The sequence below is a fragment of the Thermobia domestica genome, chromosome 7 (genome assembly GCF_964235325.1).
Source record: "Thermobia domestica chromosome 7, izTheDome1.hap1.1, whole genome shotgun sequence".
NCBI lineage: Eukaryota > Metazoa > Arthropoda > Insecta > Zygentoma > Lepismatidae > Thermobia > Thermobia domestica.
The window spans coordinates 94,574,787-94,597,006 of record NC_137460.1 but is presented as its reverse complement, the minus strand read 5'-3'; the positions used below and the strand labels follow the sequence as shown (position 1 = coordinate 94,597,006).

Below are 22,220 nucleotides of genomic sequence, written 5' to 3'. Positions count from 1 at the left end.
AAATATTCAAAATTTTTATGAAGGTAATTTAAAACTATTCATTTCTAATTATGATATATCATGTTTTTCTATAGTTTGAAGAAGATGGCAACCTTGCTATTGCATTGGAATGAGTAAAAGAGTCAATCACCAAAAGAGTTATTGTGAGTCTCTGAGGGTCACAATTTGAATTGAGCGGCCATCTGTAGTTCCTGTATGTGCGTGGGGGTCCCTTCCAACTGAACTACTGGCAATTCCAAGTGTACTGCAGAGCGTGTCCCAGAATGCGCCTCGACCATGGAGAAATCAGCAGTGCCTACTGTTTTTTAAGCTGGGCAAATTATTGCGACATTTTAACTTCCTCATCACTGAAGAGCGGTACTGTTTGTCAAGGTCATTCATGCTGATTGGATACATAACTGACCATCTCTGGAGAGGGTAGGAGTAGTATTGTAGTGCACGCAGTGTAGAATCTTCTGCAGGGAGTGCTGTGGTGCCGCTTCCAGAAACCAGAGATCATACTTTGGTGAGTACATTCATTTTTTTCCTCTTCTAATTCATACTGCAGAAGTTAATTATGTAAAGTTTCGGTATACTTTCATTTGTTATTTTTTTTAATGTATTCAGTTTTATTTTGTAGGGGAATTAAAAGCATCAACCGAAAGGAATGGAGAACAGGGTCAGAAATAAAATCTATATGTGAAAATAAATCTCTTAAAAAATGAAATGAAATCTTTAAGTTTTACGTCCCACAAATATGCCGGTGCGGCTAAAGGAGACAGTGAGGATGAGAGATGAGTGAAATGGTGGAATGAAACGCGAGAACCCCGAAAAACCCACGAGCGCGGTGTTTGTCCACCACAAAGTCCACACGGCGCGAGCTGGGATCGAATCAGGGACCCCAAGTCCCGGAGGTGAACGCTCTACCACTGATCCACCGCGCATAAATCTCTGAAATTAGAATGAGGATTAGTGATTATATTTCTGGACATTATTGGTATCTATAGCCTAAGCTCGTCACGTATGAGCGATGACATCTCTTAGAATGAAACTTCTTGGGACAGCAGGGAAGGAAGGATGCGGCCTAGGACTTTTACGTTAGGTACCATTCCCGTATTTGCCTGGTGCTTGTCATCTATGACCTAAGCCCATCACGTACGAGGGTTGACGTTCCTTGGAGATCACACTTTCCAGGGAAGTGGGAAAGGAAGAAAGAAATTGGGAAAGAAAGAAAAAATGAAATATTTGAGTTTTACGTCCCACGGTTATGCCGGTTAGGCTAAAGGAGACGGTGATGATGAGTAATGAATGGAATGGTGGAATGAAGAAAGTGGGAGGAAACGGGAGAACCCCGAGAAAACCCACGCACACGGTGTTTGTCCACCACAAAGGGGAAAGAAAGAAAGGAAGCGGTCTAGGATCTCTATGTTAGGTACCATCCCGACATTTGCCTGGTGTGAATGAAGAAAACTCAAGAAAACCATCACTCAGGATGGCTGGTCTGAAAAGATTTTTAAGATCTAATGTCTCCATCGGGAATCAAACCCGAGATCAGTCGAACTAAAGGTGAGAGCGTTAGGGACTACGCTACACGGGACCATTTTTTTGTTTCTTTCTTTCTTTTTCTTTCTTTTTGGCTAATACGATATTTACTGTAACAAACAACAAATCATCGGCACCTTTTGACATTTTGCTCTTTTAACGTCCCATTATTATGCTCCAAGGCTAGAGAGACAGTGATTATGATAACGAATGAAATAGTAGAATGAAGAAAATACGAAGAAACGGGAGAAACCCAAGAAAACTCGTGGACACGGCATTCATCAACCACAAGGCTTACTTGGCGCGAGCTGGGATCTAACCAGGAGTCCACATATCAGCGGTGTGCTGTGTCGCTGAGCCATTGCGACCTCAAACTCATGACTTGCTTGTGCTCAAAGAAAAATGTTTGAGAAAATGAATATATACACTATTGCTTATTAAATACACTTGGTAGTTAATGTAACATGAATTTATATTCGTTTTATTTCTGTGATACTGTGTTACCACTGTTGCAAATTTCTCGAACTTATTTGATACGTGAACCTACAGTTGATGATGGAATCCGAACTACCGTAGCGTGTTCAAAATTCGTCTTTCCCACCGGGACTACGTCCACCAAAGGCGAGCGCGCTAGCCACTAGACCAGGCGAGAAGGGTGTAATCTGCAATCTTTGTAATTTATTTATCATTTTATTGCTTTAATGTTTTAAGTTTAACGCATCTTTTCAACGCAGAAGCTTTATGAAACGCGGAAATTGAATCACATAAATTTACTGAAAAATCATACTTTTTGTTCTTTTGTTTGCTTTCTTGCATCAAAAGAATTTTCTTGCGAGGACATCATATAAAAATAGAATTTTTGCCAAGTTGACTATCAATAGGGTTAGAATATTTTAAAATCTCAAAATGTGGACACACTTCCACCTATTAACTATATTTAGAATGTACTAGAGTTAATTACCCGCTTCGCTAGGTTAAAATAAGAAAAAAATAGTCATATGTTCCGTTAGTCAATTACTTTTTACTATTACTAAAGCGCTCTCTGATAGATTATGTTTTCTGTCTTGCATTCTTCAACCGGAAATATAAATTTTCGGGATTTCCAACTCGAGACATTGCCACATGAAGTTCACCGTGTGAGAAGTAAGGGGTTCTCTCTCCTCCCCCTCCCTCAAGTTGCGGGACTGAATTTGGATTTAAACGGCATCGGAAGTGTCACTGTTCATCTCAGCGACCGCGAAAACTATGGATTCAACACTAATATTGGTCATTTTCGATCATTTATATATATAAAAAACACCCCAGGCCCGAACCTCATCTATGTGGCAAATTTGATTGAGATGGGCCGGGTAGTTCAAGAGGTATTAAGGACGAACACAGTTACTTTCATTTTGTCCTCCTTATCTAGTTAATTTGATGAAAACATATAATAAATAGAACAAGGAATACAATCATGAATTTTGTATAATTTAACAACCATTTAAATGTGACAATATGCTAACAAGTTAATGATCATATGTTTGCAAAGTGTAAGTGTACAAAATTCTTTAATCTTAAAATGTAGACATTAATTGATAGGTTGATTTGGAATTTGGCGTCCGTTCAGCACCGAGGGTGTGTGAGATATACCTATAGCTTAATATAGAATTCGAACCACATGAGTTCCTACCGGAAATCGAACACAGATTTCCCGCGTCGAATGCGTGTATGCTAACCCTAATTATTAACAATACTTGACACTATTGCCGATAACTTTGCAATGTCCTTTTCAACAATGATTTCTAACTGAAAGAGTGATATAGCCTAATTTCAGCACAATAGTTTTCTGCTTGTCATATTCTACAGTCTTTTCAGAAGTAAATAGGTTGAGAAAATAAAAGCTTTATCATTTTAAAATCACGGCTTTATAAAAAGAAATCTTAAAAACTTTCACTTACGAAACTACAGCTCCTATGCATATTCCTTAGATCCATGGTTTGTACATTATTATGTTTGGAGTTAATCTGGATTTGAATGGCTGATTGAAACCAGATAATTTCCTCCCACATGCAAAATTAGGAGGAAGTTCGGAAATTTTCCGAAAACAAAATTAAAATTTAGTAACCTAATAGAACACCACTAGAGGATCCAAATTTCAGCAAACTCCATAAAATATACCTCAATATATATAACACATTGCTTTGGTTTTATACGTATTTCTAATTATTTGAATATGGGCAATAGGTAGGAATATCAAAGATGTTTTCGAACCAAAAATGACGTGGATGGACGACCTTCATGAAGTTCATTACTGAGAAATATGCAGCCACGCTAGAATTAGGAAAACCAATAGTTATACACAGTTCTATTGGATGGTGCTTTATTTCTAAAAGGAAAATAAAGTTGCTTAATGTTTCGGTGTTAAACGGAGTATATTTGAAATCATGAAGAAACATTGCCCGAAAGTATTCCGAAAAATTTTCCACTTCTCATACAAAACTACTTCAAACTGTTGTGAAGAATAAATGAATAGACTTAAGCAAACAATCAAAGATAATTTAAACGTAGAAAGATCTATTCTTCCGAATTTTATATTATTTTAACACTAACACCACTGTTAGTAGTAGTACCGTAGTTTGCAGAAACTTTTACAACAGCCCTTGTATATAATAGATACTCCGTAACCATAAGTGTAAGATGGGTTACATAACCTACATTAATAATGTACTTAAGTATGGCGCATATGTAAATATCATACCACTAGAATGGTAACACCGTTCTGGTATTGTACTGTATATTCAATATGGTGAATTACTGATTTTAAAAGGGTCTGTTTGTCGTATTGTGCAATCTTTCGAGAAGTAAATTGGTGAAAAATACTAAATACCGGTAATGATTACATCAAAGATAGGATAAGCATTCATCCAGGAACATGACCACTTATATTTAACAAGTAGCAGTGCTACACGTACACCACGCGAAGGAGTTTGGTTTGTGTGATGTGATATTTTCTGAATTACCACTGAAAACCAAAATAGTAGTAGATTTCTACTACTTCCAGTTTTAGTAAAGAGATTAAAGTTGAGATGGAATATGTTCTTGGGACGCTTAATCGATTGCAGGGAAACCGCTTCTCGCCATCTATTACCGTTTTTGTTGTATTGTGACTAGTGTTGTAAAGGCCTGGAAAAAAACGGAAATTTTGGGTTTAAAAAACAGTTTTTTACATTTTTTCCCGAGATGGAAAAAACGGAAAAATTGGGAAAATTTGAAATTTTCGAATATTTTACTACGTCATGCTTTTAAAATGAAAACTATTTTATATTTACTAGTTTACAGTTAAGATCAGTGAGTAGTTATAGACTATTTCTTGTATTAGAATAGGGAAATTTTGTGGCAACAAATATATTTGCACCACTCCTTTAAAGTAAGCACTGTGATAGAATGGAGTTATGGCTACAAAAGATACTAAAATATAATTCTAGTTAGATTAATTAATATAGACGTATTTAAATTATCTTAAGTAATATTAAAAAGTTACCGTTTTACGGCAGGGAAGTGCTAAAATAACAGGGCCAGAATCATTTTAGTTATAACCAGTATGTTAAAATCAAATATATATTTTATGAAGATACGTATCTTCTTTGTGCTGTGTAAAATTTCCGGAAATTTTGAACCCATTAGAAAAAAAAAAACTTTTGTTCGGAAATATTGGCAAAACCTGGAAAATATAATTTAAAAACTATTTCTTTGCCTGATGCTAACCTTATTTGCTGTAACGTGTCTGTAGCAGAATGTATCCAATGTATTTCGCTAGCAGGAAAAATATTTAAAGCAACAGCTTTTAATTTTACTTTTTAGTTTTCTGATTTCTGATAAAAATCCCTCTTTATTATTTGTATATGTTTTGAACAACCCAAAAAGAGAGATGATCATATTTACATATACACACATACGCCGTACAAGTGCGTAAATTTGAGCAACGACAAATATATTAATAAATTTAACATGTGTGACTTCCGTTCATTATTATTAAAGATTAGCAGAATACCCGTTCTTCGCATAGAGAGAATACGTTTCATTTTGGGTATAAGCGGCACCAAAACTGTCACCAATGAACTTAGAGACCACAAAAAGTATGAATTCGACACTTGTATCAGTCATTTTCAATTACTTTTATCTGTCACCCTCCCCCTTTACTAGTACTAATGGGGCTCAATTTGGATTTAAACAGCTTCGGAAGTGTTAATGTTCATCTCAGAACCCCCAAAACCATGGATTCGACACTAATATCGGGCACCTCTCCCCGTTCCCAAGTTACGAGGATGAATTTTGATTTAAACAACATCGGAAGTGTTACTGTTCATTTCAGCGACTCTAAAAACTATGGATTCGACACTAATATCGGTCAGTTTCGATCATATTTGTATATCTCGTCTCCCCCCTAGCTACTGGGATGATTTTGGATTTAAACGGCATCGGAAATGACACTGCTCATCTCAGCGACCCCGAAAACTATAGATTTGACACTAATATCAGCCACTTTCACTTATTTTTATATCTCTCTTCCTACCCAAGTTGCGGGCCTGAATTTGGATTAAATGGCATAGGAAGTGTTACTGTTCATCAAAGCAACCCCAAAAACTATGTATTCGACATTAATATCGGTCATTTTCGATCATTTGTATATGTAACTCTCCTCTCCTCCACCCCCAGGTCACCACAGCGCTGAATTTGGATTTAAACGGTATTAGAAGTGTTACTGCTCATCTCAGTGACCCCGAAAACTATGGATTCGACACTAGTATCATCGTTTTCGATCATTTTTTGTATATATATCATCCCCTTCCCCCTCCCTAAAGTTTTGGCGTTGAATTTGGACTTAAACTGCATCGGAAATATCACTGTTCATCTCAGGGGTCCTGAAAACTATGGATTCACACTAATATCGATCATTTTGCATCATTTTTATATAGTCTACCTCCCCCTTCCCCCAATTTGCGGGGATAAATTTGAATTTAAACGTCATCGAAAGTGTCATTGTTCACCTCAGCGTCCCCGAAAACTATGGATTCGATGCTGATATCGGCTATTTTCCATTTTTTTTATATACCTCCCCTTTCCCTTTCCCCAAGTTGCAGAGCTGAATTTGAATTTAAGCTTCATCGGAAATGTCACTGTTCATCTCAGCAACCCCGAAAACTATGGATTGGACACCAAGATCGGTAATTTTCAACATATGTCCGAACTTCCTTCCTCCAAGTTACACCTTCAAAGTGAAATGCTAAAATCCATCCCAGGCCCTAAATTCATCTATGTTAAACAATTTTATTGAGATCAGTCTGGTGGTTCAAGAGTTTTTAAATTACAAATATATTCACTTTCATTTTTATATATATATAGATAATTTGTCGCACTAGAAAACAGGTGTTTGTTTACTTACAAAATTTTGTAGCAAATTCTGTATTTGAATATTAAATGATAGTAATTATATATCTAAGTACATGAGTAATAGAGAAATTTGCCTACTGCTCTTTCTTTTAAGAAATAATTTGGTTAAAATTAACAAAATTTCACCAGATCAAAGAGCACATTAAGGACTCAGTTATATTCAAGAGCCCTACTTGTTGCAAAACAGAAACGCTTCATGATGGTAGATGTGTATGCAATTGTAAAAGTTCTGCAATTAATGCACTTCCGGGTGTAAACGACTAAAAGGCACATAATGGAAATGAGTGCAAACTATTAATTTTCAAGAATAATTACAACAATTTTATTTTCCAATACTTCTTTTATTTTAAATATTCCCTTTATTGAAATTTCTCAACTTACATTTTTCACGCGTTGGAAAAAAAAAGGTCCCATTACTAGCAAAACTAACCTAATACAAAGATTTTTGTTATTTTCGCAATTTTTCTAATTTTTCCGGAAAGAAACCGGAAAAAACGTTTTTTTACCAGGAGGTTTAAAATTTCAGAAAATTTTACAACACTAATTGTGACCAACGTTAAAATCGAAAATTTGTTAATTACTACTTTTACAATTTCCGTTTTGAATATCACCTCCATCAATGAACTAGCTTTTAACCCTTTACATCCCAGCCAAAATTGATGGTGATTCATCAAGTAGTAGTAGAGATATTGAGTCTCGCGGATGAACAGACAGAGTAAATATATAAAGGAGCTGTGATAAACCAAACACCTTAAAGGTAGGTCTGTCTTGTGCTGTACGAAACTTATTTGAGACTTCACATTGATCTTTGTTTCCTTACGTGTAACATGGGTAAATATACCATAAATGAAAATGACTTAACTCGATATTCAAAAGAGGCTCATAGCCACAGAAACAAAAGAATGCCACTGGATTCTATCCTGTGTAAAACAAATTCAATCATGATTGCTAGAAAACCTGCTTCCTTAAAGTTATTTTACGTTATCTTCCCATCATTCTCATTTAAGCCTACTCAAAGCTCTTTACTCAAAAGTTTTCCAATCAGAATTGTATACACTCCTTGGGAATTCCCCACAAGATCTACGTATCCCTCCTATTTTAGGTGTCTTAATATACTAAATAGTTTAGTATCTGATGGCGCGTATATATTGTGAAGTTTCGCGCTATGTAAGATTCTACGTTCATCCGTTCTTAGTTTATCTCGTTTGACTCCAAAATTTTTCGTCAAACTTTAGTTTATTGAATGTCCTTAACAAAAGTAACCGTACTCATGAGATCGGTGTTCACGAGTTCAAACTCACACTCACTAGACTTCAACTTGAATAAATGAGTGTGAGGTTGAATGAGTGTGATGTCGAAATGATGTAAGGTAAGGTTAAGTGAGCGAGGCGTCAGACTGGTAGTGTTAATCAAGTGAACGTGATGTCGGATTAATGATGTGAGCGTAATGTAATTAGTACATTTGATCCTTGTATTTACGCAGTTGTGTTAATGATCAACTTTTGCAACCATAAAGTACTAAGGATATTTAACGGGTAATATGAGCGTGAGGTTGTGAGACTAATGTTGAAATGATGTTATGAATGTAGATTCATTTTTTTTATTTGATTTAGATTTAGCGCCGATTTTTAGCAGAGAGTCCATATGAGACATTGACTCACAGCTTAATGTAGGAACCGAATCACACGTGTTCCCGCTGGGAATCGAACCCGGGTCTCCTGCGCCAAAGGCTCGTACGCTATCCACATAGCCACGAGGGAGTTTACCTCCATCGAATGTGAGGTCGAGTGAGCTTGAGGTGATGTGAGCATGTCATCGAAATGAAGTTGTGAGCATAATGTCGAGCGAACATCGTCAGAACTAGTGGTGCGAGTGACCGTGATATTGAAATGATTTGAGCATGAGATCAAGTGAGCGTGTTGTTGAAGTGATATTGTGAATGTGAGATTGAGTGACCGTGATGTCATACTACAAGTGGTGCCGTGTAAGTGTGTGGTTTAGTGAACATGAGATCGAATGAGCCGGAAGTCAGACTGGCGTAGTGAGTGTGATGTCAAAATGATGTGACTGTGAGGCCTAGTGAGCGTAATGTTGGATTAATGGTGTAAGCGTGAGGTTAGGTCAAATTGAGTACCATTGATACTTAACTTGTGTTCACCCAGTCGATGTTAATGACCAACTTTTGCATCTATAAAGTACTACAGGCAATGCTCTTATAGAGTTTCAATCTTTCAAGTTCTTCCATGTAAGTTACGATGATAAAAGTGTTTTGTAACGACTTTTGTCACAAAATCAACTCTCAATTTCTTCGCTAGCATTTAAATGTGTTCGCTTCCTCTATTTTACTCCAACTGAAGTGATATGAGGATAACATTTCATATTTAATTAACATTTCATGTTACAATCTCCATCCATGATTTTCCTCTCTCCGCAACGGTTCGAAATATCAAATTACTGTATATGGCATATTATGATCTTTACGTTTACTGAAAACCATCTATGCAATTGCACGTGATACTTCTCTAAGCAATTTTACGAAAATAAAACCTTTTGAAAAAATCATCCCTTGTAACTCTTCCTAATTTTTCAAAGTACATCATATTATGATTATAGTATTGACTTTAAAACGTATTTTGGATGTCCATTGCCCTGTCCGCTATCACTTGTTTGTTTGTTGAAGTTAGCACCTCTTTTTGAGCTCCAAAGCTATGTAAAGTCTCATTCACATATAGCATGCTGTCGACTCCACATATGTAATGAAAAATGTTTGTGTTCCATATTAAATAGAAGTTAATGCTATCTGCTCCGCTCCTAAAACTGTTACACTATTTCGGATATTTTTATTTTTTATTGTTATTCATTATTACCACTACAAAGTACAACCATAATGGCGCACAGATTAGTACAAACAGCCTGTATTCTAATTGTAAAAGGAAACTCTTCATTCTGTACAACACACTAATTCCTAATAGTGAGCAGTAAGGATACTTGATGTTGCTAGTTGTGTTACCTGCCAGCCTGTGGCCACTAGATATCAACTTCATTGTAACTTAAAAATTGTTACAATATAAATATTTCAAAATATGACAAGGGTCGTAACCATATTTTAAATTTTATCGTTTTATTGGCTGGCAAGAAAACGTTTAAAAAATTGAACGTAAGCAATTTGAGCTTTTAATTAAGAACAATTTTTACCTGTAGCGTACAGAAGCACTAGTTTAACTGAATCAAATTAAATTGTATTAAATTGTTATTTTGACGCCATATGATCTACACTTCACTCAATATTTTGAAATGTTTGTATGTGTTTCAAAGAGATTAAATTTTGATTTTAAAAAACCTGGTGCTTATCCAGTCGCCATTTTGTTGGAATTTCCCTTCGGACTTCATGACTCATTGTAGATAATATTTCTTACCCTAAGACATTTTACAAATAATAATAATAATAATAATAATAATAATAATAATAATAATAATAATAATAATAATAATAATAATAATAATGTAATGTTGATTTTGAATAGCTACATATTTCTTTAGAAAATTGCTGTTCCAGCATAGTAATAGACGTAGGTTGTGGACGAATTAGATAGAGTAAAATAAAAATGCTAACATGTGCGTAATAATTACGTTTATGCACATATTTAAAATACACTGCATAGATGGATACATATAGGCTTACCTGTAAATTGTGAATATATTCAAGGAAATATCTGAGAAAATATCAAGTCGCACCTTCTCGAGAAAAGTGACAGAATGTAATGTACCATTACAGTTGAGAGTAATGGCAACTTTTTTTTTTACGCACCCTGTACCTAGTAATTTTTTTTTTATTCAATTTCGGTTTAGTTACATAATTTATTTACTCTCTTTACTTCGAATTAAATATAATGAATCGAAAGGTTTCATTAGTAACCATATTCCCACTGAATAATATATTTTATTTATATTTTGATTAAGTGTAAATCCCATTTTCGGATATATAAGTCGAAAAGTTACAAGGTTTACCATTCTGACGTCATACCGAAACATAGTTCCGTCATTGGATATAAATTTTCTTAATTTCAGACCAATGTAGATTTTGGCCAGGTACCTAATCTTTTCCCTCACCCCCTCTCACTAGTCCATAGTCACTTTCAGATCCGGTTATATCTGGATTTGCCAAATTTCTATTTGCTTTGTAATTTCCGCGGCTAAAGTTTTCGTTCTGATTGGAGGAATTCTCCTACCTCTGGCTTTTTCGGCGCAATGTTATGAGAATAATCGAAGACACCTTACGAGGCGCAGCTTATAATTTCGCCTACATATCTGCGGTAAAAGGACTAGGATTTTAATAGAATTCAGGTAAAAATCTGATTTAATTTCATAGTTGAACATTGAAGGCTGTGTAGGAGCCCCCCCCCCCAAAAAAAAAGGAAAAAAATCTACATTTTTCGTAAAGAAACAATAAGTTAGTGAAACATCCAGTTCTGTTTACTAGGAAGCCATGTTTGCTGCCCAGCTAGAATAGACAGTGAAATAGTGACTTTATTTCTTTTTTCTTCCAAATTCAGTTAGGGATTAGGGGAAATTACGACCTGTTTAGTGCATGTTGTTCGTGTATTAGGTAGATGTGATTTTTTATTATTTATTTAGTAATTGCATGTACGTAGTAGGTTTGATAGTTGTAATGTAAATAATCATAATGGCAGCTTAAGTTAGCTTAAAAGGGCTCCTATCCCCTTTTCCAAATTGAACCAGTTCTAGCGGGGGAATGGGTTAGTTATTGTTTGTTTTAGGGCCTTTTCCCCTCTCAGGGGAAGGGTCCCTCAATAAACCTCGTTAAGGTGCCCCCAGGGCATCAATCTTTGGCAATAATTATGTAAACAATTGGTCAGGTCAATTGGACCTAGGGTTACCTTTCTCATTTTGCCCCCCTTTAAGTTTAATAGAGCCGACTGTACATACCAATAAGGGAGTATTTTTCGTCAACATGCATGTAATTAAATGGTGCATGTTTGGTTTAGTTAGTTGTCTTTATGTATAGTACTAACAGTGGTGTATGTAGTTAGTAGTTTGTGTGAGTGTGTGAATTTTCGGTTAGGACAGTGTATAAATATGCGTTAATTTAGTACCATTTGTCTAACTCGAAGAATACTAAACCAGAGTAAATATTAAATTTCTGATTAATGAGTACAAGTATATATTTCAGTACACGGTAAATTATGCCTCCACTACAGCGCCATTGCGTCAGGTTTCGCTAATCAATTGTTTGTTGACATTACGACATCGCATGACTTAGTGATCTAGATTGTCTGATTTTGGCCATTTATTCTCAAATTACTTCCCGTGGACATGGTTTTCGGTTCAGATGAGTATACCTTCATATAAGATAGCATGAGATCTTACTGTACTGAAAATTTCAGTTTGCTAGGTCCAGTAGTAATTGAAATATCTACTGAAATAAAGAATACCTATTTTCTTAATAGAAGTAAAGCCCATATGCTGTTACTGTTTGTTTCAAAATGCAGTATTAAATTCTCTTTTCCCGTGGCTGTAGAAAAATTCCATTGTTGCTTTAGTTTTATCAGCAAATTGGAAATAGATTAATCGTTGACAATTTAACTTTCAGTGAATACACGTATGATTTTTTTTTAAACTGCGAAGTAAATACAATTTGGGTGCTTCGAAACAAAGAGTACGTGGTTCGATGAATGTTATCGTGTAGTAGTTTGAGCGTGATAGATTGTGATAGTTATATATATTTATTACTGTGTAATGTAAATATGTGTATGGCCTGCGTGTAAAATGTATGAAATAGGGTGTCTGTAAAATATTACTTCGCGCAAAAATTAGTAGATAATGAATGAATGTAATGATATATTAATAATATGATATAAAATAATATGAATGAGATGATATGACACCTACATTTAAATGGATAGGCCTAGTGTATGTTATATAGTGAAAATATGAATACGTTTACGAAAAAAAAAAATCTCTCGCGTTTTGACTTCTACACCAGTACATTCATCCAACCGAGTTTGCTACTTGAATAGTAAATTGTAGTTGGGAATTGTGTGTTACTTCGCATTTAAGTACCTCATAATAACAGCCCCGGATCTTAAGCCTTTCAATAGATAGGGTAGCATCATGTGGGAATTACTTCTAAAGGTTGACAGAAATGATAATTAAGAAAACTAACTGTTATATTCTGTGATCTTCGAAAAGTACAGGTTTCGGTCATTTGTACCTTTAACATTCATAGCCTCTCCGAGATTTTTTTTTTCGTTGCTTACCTTATTTATTTATTGTGCAGTGTTCATATAACTCAGTTCGGACTATCCGATTAAATCAACTGCTACTAAATTAATATTTATGTCATTAGCGTACCCGGACGTCGACCCCTAGTCCCCTTAAGTATTTTCATGTCTTTTCTTAGTTTAATTAGATGAGGGAAATTAACGACGTCCCAGACTGTGGCATGTCTGCGCGGGGTAGCCATCGGTGATGTTTGGTTATTGAAATCACCGATCCAAAATTCCGTTTATTTAATTTTTTTTTTATTTTGGCAAACTCTAATTAGGGATATCTTAGCTATTACTCTAATTTCATTACTATTCTGGAATCTTCTAGTTTCCAAGAGGTCGGATGATTTTTTTTTTCCTCTTTTGAAATTCTAAATTAACGCCGTCTCTAACCTTCCGGAGGATTTTCGGGACCCTGCTGGTTTGGGCCGGATACGGGGATCGGATTTCAATCTTACAACCAAACTCTTGTGGGATTGGGATCTGATGGACACAGAACTTGCATCCTTGGCAGCAGGGCGCTCCTTGAGTCTACGTATTTGAGTAGACCACCCTTTTGGCATGTTAAGAATATTTTGGCTATGGATTTTGTTGAGAGCGAAATTCGACTTTTATCTTTGTAGCGTTAGTTATTTCCCACTTAAGTCTTTGGCGCCCCTATTCTTCGTCTTCCTTCTTCTCTATCTCTCTCTCTGTCTTCATTACTTCGAGATTTTTTTTTTTAATTTTTCAACCTTCCCCCCCCCTCCGGTTTCTGAAACTCATGAAAATGTACAATATTCATATCACTTATTTCGATCGTATGTACTAATTGAGACATCGAGGGATGCAATTCGTGGAGGTATTGCAGCACATCTCAGGACCATTTTCGCGATATTCAATCCACCACGGGAGAAACTGACGAGAAGGTACACTGTGCTTTCAGATTCCTAGAAACATTTGTTATTCATTGATCGTACAAATTATACCCATTGACGACTGATTTCTGGTTTTCTTTCTATTGATTGGTCATATAGTGTGTATGTATTAGTAGTTTGGGCCCACTAGTTTCGAATAACATTGATTTTTTTTCTGTATATACATCTATATATGTACTTACATAGTTTTAAAAGTTACGTGCCTGCTCTATTTGTTGTATTTCCACCTCTTATGTCAACTTATTAAATAACACCAACTATTTTTTTTATACGCGGATCTTTAGTAAATTGAGAATGATTATTGATTATCGGGTTTATATATATAAAGTACAATGTTGCAACCTTATGATGGAAAAAAGTGAATTTTGATAGTCAGGGTTTTTGTTTTGTTTTTGAGCCAATAAAATATGAATACTTATCGAATATAAAAAGGTTATGTAGATATTAAATGTCGACGAAATACTACGATGGATATTAAAGTGAAATTTATTATATTGAGTAATATGAATATATATATATATATATATATATATATATATATATATATATATATATATATATGCGAGTATGTATGTAAAGGGCTCGATATTTCCCCTGGTTTTGTTAGGTTGCCATAGATTTTTGACACCCGATATTAACCAGCTCTTTGTGATATATAGTATTACCGCGTAAATTGTAATAAATTACATTTTGTTGAGTTGTTATTGATGTTTGTAACTATTAAAGTTGAATATCATGTTAAATACTGCATGTAAATAAAACAAGTAGCAGGTCGTAAGAAAAGTAAGAATAACCCTAATCCTTATCCAAATTTAATTTGCGAGATCATAGTGAAATCAGTAAGCTACGAAACAGTGTGCCCCACCAACGAATCCTTCTATCAGTAAACCATGAAACAAATCCTTCCCCTACGATCGGAAACCTAACTATTCAGTGACTAGAATCTTTTGACTACACGATCTATACTAGAAAAAAAAAATTTACTGATCTTAAATTCAATGAAGTGAAATTTGGTCAATAATTTAGTAATGTGAATACAGGAATATGGAAATATGTTCCCAATGTCTGTGACTGGATTCGATAATTTTTCTTTAATCTTGATAAACTTTGAAATTTTATATCAAGTGCGTCAAGTGACGAAATGAGAAATATAAATATATATGTGATATGAAGCAACTATTTGTCTATAGTTAAAACAAAAACAATTAAATACTCTCATGGACACAAATCACAGTGCGAAAAGAGAGTTGAAAAAGGAGTTATTATCGACGTGAGAACAAAGACTCATAAAATTGTCGAAATGTCTCCTCTTGGGACAGAGACTCAATAAAATGTTACTAAAGTGTTTTTTTTAAGAATGATTAACCAATTATATTTTTTTTCTTTCTTTTGCCCGCAATGATATGTATTCATTGCACTGAATCTTAAATATATTGACCTTTGAATTTTCTTTTTTTTTCCTTTATTTTGGTCTTTCGTCTTTTGTCGAATTTTTTTTTTCATGTAATCCAACTTTTAATATATCTAGAAAGAGAAATGTGTTATTTGATCTTGTTGAAAGTAGTGGATTTCTGTGTATGCTTATGAAACATTCTTTTCTTGTATTAAATTCTTCCTGTTATGTCAAACTAAGTTTTCTTTTATTGAAATGTAATAAATGTCTATAGAAATGTAGTTAGGTTAGTTTAATTCAACTAAATACAACCGGAAGTATACATTGTCCTGTATGAATGTGTGTGTGAGTGAAATGTAGGTTTAGTATTAAGTGCACAAATTATTTTGACATATATGTGTGACTTATTATAATTAATGGTAGCTAGCAATTAAAGTCATTGAATGTTAATACTAACTTAATTTAAGTTGGCTCTATGAAGGAAGTAAAAAGGACCGAAGTAGCCTGAACGAATGATTATCATGTGAGAACTACGAAAGTCAAAATCTTCGACAAATATGTGATACTCTGATTTTTTTTTCTCTGTGGTCGATTCTAACATGCCACCAACTTCGTCGTTCATTTTTCAAATATTGGATATTAGTCTAGAACTTCTGGAAATATTGAATAAACGGTAAAATTGAACTTTCTCATCTATCTCAGAGCTAGATTGGGATAATTCGGTAGTTGGGGTTAAATGGATCTAGGTCGGGGATGTATGGGTTAACATGTGTCTACCTTTGATTACCTTAATACCAAATATTCACCCAATAGCTATTGGAAATGATCCCAATTCGATAATTATTCACTTTCCCTTTACCATATTTTTCAAAATATCCAGTAACAGTTTCCTCTTTATCACCTTCTTTCTTTACCTCTTTCCTCTTCTATCTTCCTCTTCCTTTCTTCATCTTCTTCTTCTATTTTTAATAAAACTGAAAAGGGGGTCGTGACTGGGAATTCTATAGGTAATAAACACGGTCATGTATTTATTTATTTTATTTTATTTTCTTTAGAAGTCCGATAAAGAGTTTTCTCGTTTCGATCGAACCTAGTACGTTCGAAATTAAGAAATGGGTAATATATTCCAATATAATTAGACATAAGCTGATAGCTTCATGAATATCCCCACCAGGGGTGAAGGGTTCCCACTCACGACTTATTCTATGCATCACATTTGTTGCAAATTCTTTTTTTTTCCTCAATCAGTTTTAGATTGACGAGCCGTGACGGGATTCGTTGTTATGGAAACGTTTGTTCCTATGGCAACGGCCCCCTTCCTTTTTTCAGTGTTAGAGTGGCGACACGTGACAAGACTGTTGCCATGGTAACGCATGTTTGCTGTGGTAACGGATCTGAAAATGCTTATTGAATAATACCAGTTATCATGCCAATCAGTTTGAATTGGTGAACCGCGACAAGAATGGTTGTCATGGCAACGTTTGTTCCCATGGCAACGGATCTCAGTTTAAATGGCGACCGATAGATCTGAATTTTTTTAAGAATGTCAAAGAGTGAGGTTGAAGGCATGTTGAATTGATTACAACATTGAAATTAATAAGAGAAATTTTATAGTCAAGTGGGACAAGTAGAGTCGTTGGCTACTTTGTCATTTTTGTTTCCTTTTCTAAGGGGGAAAAAGAGAAGGAGTGTCAAAATTTTTTCTAAATTAGAACTAAACGCTAGAAGGGTTTCAAGGAAGGAAAGAGAATGGGAGTCCTTTAATTCATGAATAATACTTGTCTGGATAGCGAATAAGTATTTTATAGTATATGTGTATTTTTGATATATATCTTGTCTTTTGTAAAGTGTCTCAAAGCTATGGCAACAAAAAAGGTTGTTGTGTCACAGGGGGAATGTGAAGTCACGTGCACTCAATGCACATTAGATGAAAAAGAAAAAAGATCTCGCGCCCCGCGGAGATTAATAAGATGCACCGGTTGTGGACTAAAATGGATCCATTTTGCTTGCTCCAATTTGGATGATACTGCTGAAAATGCAGAAAAGGTTCAAACCGGCGAAATAATAAAATACTGTGAGGATTGTGAAAAGGACCGAGGCCAAATATCTCCAGCGGAGATATCTGACCTCGACGATGAGGAAAAGAATGGAAATCACAGTGATTCTCGGGATCAGACGGCAAACCCGAAGGAAGGAATGTCATCTGGAGGGTCTGACACGTCTGCATTAATTCGCCAGATGATGGAAATGATGCATGAAAAATTTTCTAATATGAACGAAAAATTCACTAACATGGAAGTTAAAATAGAACAGAATGGTGCAGATCTGAGACGTGAGAATGCAGAAATGAGGCGTGAGATAAATCAGAAGTTAGATCAGAATAGTGCAGATCTGAGGCGTGAGAATGCAGAAATGAGACGTGAAATAAATGAAAAGTTTGATACCTCGAAACGAGAGACCGATGCTCGATTCGAGGTATTAAACAATAAATTTGACCAGATCTGTTTAGACTTTGCTTCTTCGATTAGTAAATTGAAAGAGCAATCGTTTACTGAACTAGAGCAGGTTAGATACCAGGCCCAACAGTCTACCGAGCAGCTCAGAGACGAAACAAATAAAAAATTAAATGAAATAGATGTAAGGTTTGAGAGTGCAAACAAAAGATTTGGTGACATCGAACAAAAGGTTGAACAGCAGCAGGCTGAAATAAGTAAATTAAATGTTGTAATATCTAACCTATCAATAGAAACTAAACTAGAGTCGGTTGATCAAAGGATTGGTCAAATTCAAACCGAAGTAGACAGTCTTAAGGGGAATATTACTAAATTGGAAATCGTCAAGTCTGATATCTCCTATCCTTTTCCTGATGGCGATTCTCCAGGGAAAATTTTCCCAGAAACAAGTAACGTCCAACCGGGAAAGAGTCAAGTGTTGCCTGATGCACGGGACACAGCAATGTATTGCCCCCCGCATCAGCCAACCTCGAAATCATGGTTGAGTAATTTCGATGTACCGATGCAGTCGAGTGTTGTGACTACAACAGTCACTAGCGTAAATGCTCACTCTACCTTTGGAATGGTACAATCTTACAGCGTGCTGCCAGGAGGGGAAAGGAGATGTGCCGGACCGTCGGTTACTGCCGTGGTGGGTCCTAAGTTCGAACCTTACATGGTCAACACTAATTATAAAACCTCTCTTGGTCATATGGGAGCGTTCAGTTCAGTGACCACTCCGTCGGTGGCAAATCCGGTGACAACCCCAACCGCTCAGGATAACGCGTTGATTCCAATAGATTCTTTTCCTGCCCCGTATAGTATGAGCTCTAAAGTTTCCCTCCGGGATATTGAACGTTTTCCCACTTTCGATGGGAACATTGCTAACGGGTTACCTCGAGTTTTCCTGCGGAGACTGCAGCAATATCTAGACATGTACAAACTTACTGATGGGGAACGCCTACAGATAGTTGAAAAATGTTTGATCGCCGCTTCGGGCGCATGGTTTGCCTCTGTTAAATACCAAATCCGGACGTTCAGTGATTTTTTGATTCTTTTCAAAGAAGAGTATTGTAATGAGCACATCGAGCGGCTCCAAAAGAGAAACTTACAATCACTCCGGTATGATCGCTCCAAGTATGGGTCCCTCTTGGACTATGCTTGGAAAATCATTGAACTATATTATCAGATAGCTGAACATCCCTCTCAGGCCGAACTGGTAGATATTATAGTTAACGCTCTTCCACCCGATGAGTCCCGGGCCATAGCGTCCCACTTGTGCCAAACGGTGCGAGAAGTCACCTCACGTTTAGCTGCCTTGTGCGGCAAGGAAGTTGGTGGTCCACCAAAACGATACTTCGCCCGACAGGCAAAGATTCTAAAACCGACGAAGACGAAGGTAACGGCAAGTTGCCAGACAGATTTCCTGAGTTATAGCCAAGCTGGATCTCGTTATCCTAGTGGGTACGGCTCAGAAAACAACAATAATGGCCGGCGACTATTTAGGAATCGGCCCATGTTCAACAATCGCCGGAGTTATCGTCCCTATGACCGTACCAACATGGCATCGAACCCGGACAGGGGCGATAATACCAGGAGGAATTTTAACAGGACGTACGGAAGAAGGGAGAACGGTAATAGTCAGAATAATAACAATAATAGTAACAATAATGTAAATCGACCCCAGAATTCGGTCCCTTCGCAAGTGCGTGGTAACGGTGAGCCTAGAACAATATTAAATGGGAGTGATAGTCGCGAAACGGCGGTAAAGTCGACAAACTAACGCCGCAGTTACCTGATGAAATGGGGGAGGATAACTGCGGGTACATACACCCCATTAACTACAAAATGCAATATTCTAATAATAGTAAATCCGAGTTTCAGATACAAGAATACCCCTCGCCGAATTCCTTAGAATTTATAATAAAATTCGTAATCGATGAAGAGCCATATGTGGTGGGGGAAGAACGCTATTTCTCGGCATCTCCCAGCCTAAAAGGAAGTATCGGTGGCGTTGAACTTGTTGCTACCATAGATAGTGGTTCGGAGCTCTGCCTAATGGACTGGGAGGTGTGGAGAAGATTGAAACAGCGCTTCCCTTCTGCAAAATTAAGGCCGTACACGGGTCTTACACTGGGTGCATTTGCTGGGAAGGAAAGTTTTTCAGTTCAAGGGGTTCAAAATTTCAATCTTAATATTCAAAACCATATTTTTGAAATAGCTATTTTTGTTATTAAATACTTGCGAACGGATTTAATCTTGGGTTGCCCATTCTTAGATAAGTTCCATTGTATCATCGACCGTGAAAAGAAAGAAATTCGTATGAAAGATAGTCTCGGGAATGCAGTTACTGTTTCAACTAATAAACCAAATGTAATGTTAGTGGGAATACCGGAAAGAGAGATTGCAATCGGTGAGTCAGGGCGGCCAGTGATGGATCAGCCCATGCTTGACCCCAGGTTTATCTGTCAAGCTGCCTGTGCAGTGACACCTCTCAATGGAGGAGAGGTTAACAGGGACGATCAGCTGGATCCATTCCTGAATGCCGAATGCAATGTCTCTCCACAAGATATCGATACTTACATTACTACTCGGGATGACTTACCACCACCAATTAGATCAGGTCTCCGTAAACTATTATTACAGTACAGATCTCTCTTCTCCGAGTACCCACGTCGTGTTAATGCGCCTCCATACAAAATTCAACTAAAAGATAACGAACCAGTTGTGGGACCTTGCTATTCTGTCCCACAAGCAATGCAACCCGAGTTTGAGGCCGAATTAAATAAATGGTTACGGTTAGGAATTGCTATAGAACAGATGTCCCCATACAGAAATCCTATTCATGTTGTCAGAAAGGCCTCTGGGGGCGTACGTCCCGTTTTGGATCTCAGGGCTACCAACTCTAAAATTATTTCCCCTCAAGCACAGGTTGAACCAATAGACGATTTATTACATCGTGTTTCACAAGCCACTTGGTTCTCATCTTTTGATGCATCTAGTGCCTATTATGGGATCAGTTTACACAAAGAATCATATCAATGTACTAGCTTTGTGTATAAAGGAAGGCAATATTGCCTTACCGTTTTGCCACAGGGATTGAAGAGCAGTCCTGCTGTTTTTCAATCCGTTATGACTAATTTTTTCAACGACTCAACTCGTTCTTTTGTAGTTTTATACCTTGATGATGTTATGGTAAAATCGGCCACGGAAGAAGAACACTTATCTCATTTAGAAAGAACCTTTGAAATTTTCAAGCAGGCAAATTTTTCCTTAAATTTTCAAAAATGTAAGTTCTTCGCACGGGAGATAAAATTTTTAGGTCATATCATTAGTGGCAAAACGATAAGGGTCGACCCTAAATTAAACGAACCCATTCGTTGTTTTCCGGTTCCGAAATCAAAGAAGGCATTACAAAAGTTCCTAGGCCTCATAGGGTGGAGGAGAAAGTTCGTACCAAACTTTTCTGGACTTACCGCTAAATTATATCAACTACTAAAAAAGGATCAAAAATTCACATGGAACGATGAAACATTGGAAACTTTCCATAAGTTAAAAGAGCTTATTAGCAATCCGCCTGCTCTAAGTCAGCCAGATTTCTCCCTGCCATTTCACATACACAGTGATGCGTGTATGGAAAATCTGGCTGGCTATCTTGCACAATATCCAGCAGGTCAAGAAGATCCTAATGTCATCGGATATGCTAGTCGACGGGTAAAGCCTTACGAGTTGTCTCTGTCGATCTCTCAGTTAGAACTACTGTCCGTTCTGTTCCTATGTGAGCACTTTGAACAACATATTATGGGTCGTATCACGTATGTTCATACCGACAATGCAGCAGTTACTCATGCTTTCACTCAGAAGAACCTTGAACCAAGAACCACCAGGATCCTACTTAAATTACAGAAATTTGACTTAACATTTCAGCACTGTCCAGGCCGCGAGAACCTTATCGCCGATACACTTAGTAGGTATCCGCCTGAGGTATTGCTTGAACCCGAAACCAATTATGTGCATTTCCTAACGAAAACACAATATGCTGACATTGATTTAAATCATATAAAGAAAAATCAGGAAACTGATGAATTATGTCAAACGTTCTTAGGGCAATATGAAAATAGTGGTAATCAGAGTAGAATCGTAATGCATTGTGGGTTAATGTACATAAAACCGTTGCGAG

The 22,220-nt window shown here is 36.4% G+C and overlaps 1 protein-coding gene across 1 annotated transcript in view; it reads left to right on the top strand.

Moving 5' to 3' along the window:
- Positions 1 to 243: 243 nt before the first annotated feature.
- LOC145690288 (protein borderless-like) overlaps positions 244 to 22,220 on the top strand; it is a 189,660-nt gene continuing 167,683 nt past the window's right edge. Inside the window, exon 1 of the mRNA XM_081765051.1 lies at positions 244 to 505. The gene's annotated coding sequence lies outside the window, so the exon portion shown is untranslated. The remainder of the gene's footprint in view (positions 506 to 22,220) is intronic.